The 8,737-nt window shown below is 33.5% G+C and overlaps 1 long non-coding RNA gene across 1 annotated transcript; it reads right to left on the bottom strand.

Annotated features, from left to right (window-relative positions):
* Positions 1-2,499: 2,499 nt before the first annotated feature.
* On the bottom strand, positions 2,500-4,861 carry LOC128290232 (uncharacterized). The gene is made up of 2 exons (XR_008279885.1): positions 4,703-4,861; positions 2,500-2,742 (listed from the first exon to the last, which is right to left on the bottom strand). It is a non-coding gene; the product is annotated as an uncharacterized LOC128290232 (long non-coding RNA).
* Positions 4,862-8,737: the final 3,876 nt, after the last annotated feature.

The raw sequence follows: 8,737 nt of genomic DNA, 5'->3' as shown, positions 1-8,737 counted from the left end.
GAATTATGAGGGACTAAATTGCAATTTTACCAATGACTCAAGAATGGAATTTTAAAAGATAACTAAGGCAAAATGGTCAATTGGAAGAGAGAGAAATCTAGAGACAATGATGATGTTGGAGATATTTTAGATAAATTAAATAAATAAATATTAGTTTATTAATACTTTAAATTGATTTTTAAATGATATTTTATTATTTTATTATTATTTTATTTAGTATATATAAGGAAAGAAAGATGAAGAATCATCATCTTTTCTTTCCCATGCAAACCAACGTGAGAGAGAGGAAGATGAAAAGAAGTTTTCTTTCTTTACAATTTGGTCCTTCCACCAAAAATTCACCATTTTAACCTAGAAATCAAAAGAATTTCCATAGCTACTAAGAGAGAAAAATGTTAAGGAGACCATGAGGAGTTAGAATATCAAGTTGGATTGAAGAAATAGAAACTGGAGGAGAGAGAAAATCAAGTTAAAGATTAGAATCAATAGAACAAGGTACGTACATCAAGATTTCAATATGTTTTTAAGTTTGTTATTATTGACAAAGCATGGAAATAATATAATAGTAGAGTTTTCTTTCATAGGGTCCTATATTCTTGATATGTTAGTGAAGATAAAATAAGAGAAAGTGATGAGAAATGGTGTAGAAAAAGAAAATAAGGGTGTTATAACATGGTAATTAATATCTTGCACTAAAACAGTTTTAGACAGCAGCAGTAGTCTAAATTTGAAAAATCATAAAAAAATTGTAGAAATATAATTATAGGATGAATAAAATATGAAATTAAATCTTATTAAGTATAGTTTCTTATAGAAGAAATTATGTAAGCAATGGAATTGTAAATCATGAGATATGATGAATTTTGTGAGACAAGGTCAGAATGATTTTGGGTTCCCCTGCTCTGACTTTGTAAAATCATAAAAAATTTGATAAAAATATTTATGGACTTAAATTTATATATTTAGAATCCTGAATGAGTCTATTTTCAATAAAAACAAACGGGAACATCATTAAAATTATGTATGAGGAGATAATTAATTTTTAATGAAGAAGGGTCACAACTGTCAGACAGCAGAATAAAGGTGACTTTAAAGAATAAACTGTACTTATTGGCTAAACCAAAAATTCTAAAAATTTTATTGAAAGAATATATATGAGTCTAGTTTCAGGTAAAATTATCGAATCTTAATTTGGAGTTCTATATCTCCAGATATAAATAATTTAGTGATTATAACGCAGATAGACAGCTTGAATATTCATAAAAGTAAATAATAAAAATTATAGATAATGTTACTTACAAGTGTGTATATACATTAAGTATGTGAAATGGAGAAGAGGAGGAGGGAAAATATGTATGAATATTCATCTAGCATGGCTAATTTGCATATTTTAGGCTCAGGGACTAAATTGAATAAAAGTAAAACTTTATGGGTAATTTTGTAAAAATTTTAGAAATGTCCAAATTGCATGAAATGGATTATTTTATTATTTAAATTATAAAATTGAATGAAATTATTAATTTAGTTCAAGATCGGGGGAAAACATGTTTTAGGGATTAAATTGAAAAGAGTTGAAATTATGAAAAATTCTGATATTTTATAGAATTCATGGACTGTTATCAATATGTATGAGAATAATAGCTGAAAATAAGGATTAAATTGCAAGAATTTTATTTTCCTGACCCTAAGGATGAAATCGTCATTAATTAAAAGTTTAGGAGCAAAATGGTAATTTTTCCTAGAGCATTAATTAAATGCATTAGAATATGAAATGAATGAAAATGATGATCAAATTTATTTATAAAGATCCGAACGACTCAAATACGAAACTTGATCGTGGAAAAGAAAAGATATTGGATTAATGAAATTATAAACACAAACAAGCAATGAGGTAAGTTCATGTAACTTGAATTATATTCTTAAATGCTTGAAATGTATGTTATTGATGTGAATATGATTTGAAAGTTCATTGTATGAAAATTTATGAAACATTGATATATTTGATAAAAAGGGGAAGAAATCTCGGTTGAATGAAAGGAAATTTCGATGGATCTCTGAAAAGGAATTGACGGTAAAAAGGATCTAGCCCGGACCGATGATCCTATCCTGATATAGCCTGTAGCACCCCAAACCCGGCCCAGAAGTTATGGCCAGATCCGGCATGCCACATCAAAAACGTAAAAAAAAAAAATTCCATTCTAAGTCCAGAAAATTGTACTTGATGTTCAAAAGATTAATTCATTAAGGATTAAAGTGAATGGAAGCTGTGCACCAGGTAGGAAACCGGAAAAGAGGTGGTGAGTCCATCGGACTGCTTAAGTACCAAGCTCCCTTCGGATCCAATCCTAGACATGCATACCGCCATTGCCACACCTTAACGTCATGGATATTTCTAGGAAACCGATTCGATTAAGTCATTTTTAGGAAAAGTGATTAATTTTGGAAAATACTTTCATTGCGGAAGCTTTGCTTGTTGTCGTGTTATTTTGAAATCAACTGTTGTTTTTGAAAACGCGCCCTAAAGCTATCCAATTTCAACAGTTAAAATAAGTATTACCTATATTAGTAATACATATTAAAAACCATCAAAAAAAAAATAAGCGGCCTTATTACATTTAAAACCCCAAAACCTCAAACGTAATTAAAAGGATGTCCAGTTCACCAGAAGAAAATCAAACTTTCAGAACGGGTGGCCACTCCGAATTCCCTCACAGCTCCAAGCCCACTATGGTTGGGGATTTCCTGCTTGGATGAAAATAAAAGGGGTGAGTTTGGGGAAACTCGGTGTGTAAGGAAAACCCATTCAAAGCCCAAGTCACTCAAGCCTATTGGGCCTAAGCCCATTCAGTAATAAAGTGATCTTGGGCGAGCCCTTTTCAGATTACAATAAAGCGGGCCTTAACCCTTATTCAGATAACAATATGGCCCATAGGCCCATTTCAAAATACATGCAACATCAATAAACATATGCAAGCCCATTTGGGTAATAGATGGTCTTGGGCGAGCCCTTTTGATTATAATAAAGCGGGCCTTAGCCCTTATTGAGATAACGATGTGACCCATAGGCCCATTTCAAAATACATGTAACATCGGTAAACATATGCAAGCCCATTTGGGAGACTACTCAACCCACCAACCACTACACTCCACCGTACCAGCCATACACTCCATGTGGGAATAGCTCAACCCACCCATTGAACACTCCACGATTCTTGACCTTACTTTGCTCGATTAACGATAAATTGAGGCAAAGCCTCCGATGCGTGGACAAGCCACTTTCAGTACTTCCTCGTCAATATCCCAGTCCATGCATCAGATAATAACAACATGGCATGCGATAAATAACAACGATCAAGCATGCATTTAGGTCAATTTAACCTAGGGGTATTTGGTAATTTATCTCCTAGGGGTAAAGCGTAAATTTTCACTTTTAAAGGTATTTCAGTAATTTATCTATTTTAGGGTTTTCATGCATATTCTTACTTTTCACGTACTAACGAATCACGTCGAGGTTCTTACTTAGATTGGGCCGATTGGCCCATCATTCCAATTTTGGCCCATTAAGCCCAAAATATCGAGGGCATAGAAATCATGCACTTTGCGGTCCAAACATTGCAGCTTACCAAAAACATTAATCGATTTACCTTACGAGCATTCGCTTTTCATAAATCTACAAAATACCGGTTTTCGGCATTTGACTTTTCGGCTTTTGCCGATCTAGACTAAGAAAGAGGGTGTTAGTTACACACTGCTTTGCGACGATATCTTGTGAGATCCACACGAATAAGCCTACAATTGGATTACTAACACGTTAATCTAACTATTCAAATCGAACTACGTATTAAACCCTTACAATATTCGACCAACCACACCTACGGATCATAGTAAACTTATAAGAAATCAATAAGCAACTCATTAACAAATTTTTGTCAATGTTTACCACATAATCATAATTTCACTGCAAGCTGTCTTCCTGAGCAACAGTCACTAAATTATTTATAACTGGAGCTACGAAACTCCAAATCAAGTGCCGTTAATTTTCCTGAAAATAGACTCATATATCATTTATCAATAAAATTTTCAGAATTTTGGTATGGCCAATCAATACCAGATTTTTCTTAAATTTTCCCATGTTTCACTGTTTGACTAATCTGACCACTTCATTACGAATCAAATTTCTCATTGTACAGAATTCAAAATATGTTCTTGTTTATTTCATTAGAAACTAGACTCAATAAGCTTTAATTACATAATTTATTCAACTTCTAATTCATCTCCCACAATTTATGGTGATTTTCCAAAGTCACGTTACTGTTGCTGTCCCAAACAGATTTATTACCAAATCACTCTTTCATACACCTATCTTGCATGCATGTTATTTAAACATGTATATCACCAATCAATCATCACATATCTATGATTTTACTTAAGTATAATCTCCATTTCATCATTTTAAAGCACAACATGTTAGCTGATTTTTCCCTTTAACATCTAAGGCACATGCATGCTCATTTGTTTGGCTCAACTTCACCTATCTTCCATTTTTCATCAAAAGAACATGAAACAACAACCATTTCCTTCATTTTAATTCATGACTAAATGCTCACAACACAACTAAAAACCAAAATATGCTTCAAGAGTTAAGGTAGAATCAAGAAGAACTCATGAACATCAAGATAGAAGCAAGGTACCAAGAACTTACCTTCAATTTTCCTCCTCCTAATGACCAAATACTCAAGAGCTTTCTCCTCTCCTTTCTCTTCTCTAACTTTCAGCTATGATGAACAAAGATAGACAAAACTTTGTTCTTTTCATCCCTTTTTCTTTTAATAAAACTTCATATTTCATCCATTTAATTCTTTAATACAAAAGACATGAAATTCTTATCATGAAACATTTACCTAACCCATTATCATGAAACATTTACCTAACCCATTATCATGGAACATTTACCTAACCTATTATCATGAAACATTTACCTAACCTATTATCAATTTGTATCAATTTGTACCATAAATTATGGATATCAAGTGTACATTTTGTCTACAACAACATGATGGCTGGCCACTTCATGTAAAATGGGAGGTTTGTCATGCAAATCCTCCTATTTTGCACTCCTATTTATTTAGCCACTTCAATTTAGCCTATAGCATTTTCAAACATTTTCACATAGGTCCTATTTCATAATTTCACCCCCTTTTTCTTATGGAACAAAAATTAACTAAAATTGCCGGGTTCTATCTTAAGCTTGGGCTTTCTAGAGGCCCACTAACATAATTAAACCTATGCCAACATTCACAGGATTCCCGAAAATTGGGGCGTTACATAGCCCTCCCGAGGAATATGTGGAAAATGGATTTAGCCTGGACGGGTAATCCGAATTAGGGTCTGAATTTAGCCTGGACTAGTAATTCAGATCCAAGCTCATTAGAGTAATTGTCATTGCAGGGGATTTAGCCTGGACTGGTAATTTCGACAATACTCTATGAGTTTATATTACGAGGATTTAGCTCGACTGTAATCCCATTTAGAAGGATGAGGTTCGCGGGAGTGTGCTTTCTGAAATGAAATGTGTAAGACCATGGTTGAAAGATACCATGACAACATGATATGAAATGTGTAAGACCATGGTTGAAAGAAACCATGGCAACAGGATATAAAATGTGTAAGATCATGGTTGAAAGATACCATGGCAACATGATATGAAATGTGTAAGACCATGGTTGAAAGATACTATGGCAACATGACGGGAATGAATAAGACCATGGTTGAAAGATACCATGGCAATGTAACATGAAATGAACAAGATCATGGTTGAAAGATACCATGGCAACCTGACAGAAAATGAGTAAGACCATAGTTGAAAGACACTATGGCATCATGTCAAAGATAAATAAGACCGTGGATGGGAGATGTAACGCCCCATTTTTCGGGAATTCTGTGAATGTTGGCAAAATTTCATGCTTTAATTTTGTCATTTGTGAGTGAAATTATGAAATAGGACCTATGTGAAAATGTTTGAAAATGCTATAGGCTAAATTGAAGTGGCCAAATAAATAGGAGTGCAAAATAGGAGGATTTGCATGACAAACCTCCCATTTTACATGAAGTGGCCAGCCATCATGTTGTTGTAGACAAAATGTGCACTTGATATCCATAATTTATGGTACAGATTGATACAAATTGATAATGGGTTAGGTAAATGTTCCATGATAATGGGTTAGGTAAATGTTTCATGATAATGGTTAGGTAAATGTTCCATGATAATAGGTTAGGTAAATGTTCTATGATTGGAATTTCATGTCTTTTGTATTAAAGAATTAAATGGATGAAATATGAAATTTTATTAAAAGAAAAAGGGGTGAAAAGAACAAAGTTTTGTCCATCTTTGTTCATCATAGCCTAAAGTTAGAGAAGAGAAAGGAGAGGAGAAAGCTCTTGAATGTTCGGTCACTTGGGGAAGAATATTGAAGGTAAGTTCATGGTAGTTTGCTTCTATCTTGATATTCATGAGTTCTTCTTGATTCTACCTTAACTCTTGAAGCATATTTTGGTTTTTGGTTGTGTTGTGAGCATTTGGTCATGAATTAAAATGAAGGAAATGGTTGTTGTTTCATGTTCTTTTGATGAAAATGGAAGATATGTGAAGTTGAGCCAAACAAATGAGCATGCATGTGCTTAGATGCTAAGGGGAAAAATCGGCTAATATGTTGTGCTTTAAAATGATGAAATGGAGATTATACTTAAGTAAAATCATAGATATGTGATGATTGATTGGTGATATACATGTTTAAAAAAAAACATGCATGCAAGTTATGTGTGAAAGAGTGATTTGGTAATAAATCTGCTTGGGACAGCAGCAGTAACGTGACTTTGGAAAATCACCATAAATTGTGGGAGATGAGTTAGAAGCTGCATAAATTATTTAATTAAAACTTAATGAATCTAGTTTCAAATGGAATAAACGAGAACATATTTTGAATTCTGTACAATGAGAAATTTGATTCGTAATGAAGAGTGGTCAGATTAGTCAAACAGTGAAATATGCGAAACTTTGAGAAAAATCTGGTATTGATTGGCCAACCAAAAAATTCTGAAAATTTTATGGATATAATACATATGAGTCTATTTTCATGGAAAATTAACGGCACTTGATTTGGAGTTTCGTAGCTCCAGTTATAAATGATTTAGTAACTGTTGCTCAGGAAGACAGCTTGCAGTGAAATTATGATTATGTGGTAAACATTGACAAAAATTTGTTAATGAGTTGCTTATTGATTTCTTATAAGCTTACTATGATCTGTAGGTGTGGTTGGCGAATATTGTAAGGGGTTAATACGTAGTTCGATTTGAATAGTTAGATTAACGTGTTAGTAATCCAATTGTAGGCGTTCGTGTGTGGATCTCACAAGATATCGTCGCAAATGTGTGTAACTAACACCCTCTTTCTTAGTCTGGATCGGCAAAAGTCGAAAAGTCGAAATGCCAAAACCGTATTTTGTAGATTTGCGAAAAGTGCGAATGCTCGTGAGGTAAATCGATTAATGTTTTTGGTAAGCTGCAAAATTTGACCGCAAAGTGCATGATTTCGTGTTCTAGATATTTTTGGGCTTAATTGGCCAAAATTGGAATGATGGGCCAACGGCCCAATTCGTAAGAACCTTCGCACGTGATTCTGTTAGTACGTGAAAAGTAGGAATATGCATGAAAAACCCTAAAATAGATAAATTACTGAAATACCTTTAAAAGTGGAAAATTTACGCTTTACCCTAGTAGATAAATTATCGAAATACCCTAGGTTAAATTGACCTAAATGCATGTTTGATCGTTGTTATTTATCGCATGCCATGTTGTTATTATCTGATGCATGGGATTGGGATATTGACGGAGGAAGTACTGAAAGTGGCTTGTCCACGATCGAGGCTTTGCCTCAATTTATCGTTAATCGAGCAAAGCAAGGCAAAGAATCGGAGAGTGTTAATGGGTGGGTTGAGCTATTCCCACATGGAGTGTGTGGTGGTACGGTGGAGTGTAATGGTTGGTGGGTTGAGTAGTCTCCCCAAATGGGCTTGCATATGTTTATTGATGTTGCATGTATTTTGAAATGGGCCTATGGTGTAACACTCCTAACCCGTATCCGCTGCCAGAACAGGGTTTCGGAGCATTATTACCATTTACAGATCACTAAAAAAAAATACTTACCGATTCAATGCATCATATAAATAAATATATTACCATTCAATCAACAGTTTGACAGTTGTATAAGCATCAAACAGCAACATTGTTAGTATACTTGCACATATCTCATATAAATTCAACACTGATATATCTATTTTCTCGACATATCGCACTTGAGTTTAATAATAGTCTCAACTTACATAATTTCCTTGTATCAACATATCAAAGATAATCATATATGTACATGTCATGAAACATATCATGCTCTTACCATTTCTTCATAAGCATATATCATTCATTTCATTATATCAATATTTCATGCTCCATCATTTCCATATATTTTAGGTATTTTTATTCCGGTAATAGCTTATATCAAACTTAACATGAATTGTATTCCATGTACTTATACTTATTTCATTTATCTATCTTCATAATTATTTCATATAACTATTCGTCATCTGATACATATTACCTGAATATCAATTGTTCAACAGATGTTAGAGCGTCTCCCATCCACGGTCTTATTTATCTTTGACATGATGCCATAGTGTCTTTCAAC

Source organism: Gossypium arboreum, chromosome 3 (genome assembly GCF_025698485.1).
Source record: "Gossypium arboreum isolate Shixiya-1 chromosome 3, ASM2569848v2, whole genome shotgun sequence".
Taxonomy (NCBI): Eukaryota; Viridiplantae; Streptophyta; class Magnoliopsida; order Malvales; family Malvaceae; genus Gossypium; species Gossypium arboreum.
This window is presented reverse-complemented; position numbering and strand designations above follow the sequence as displayed.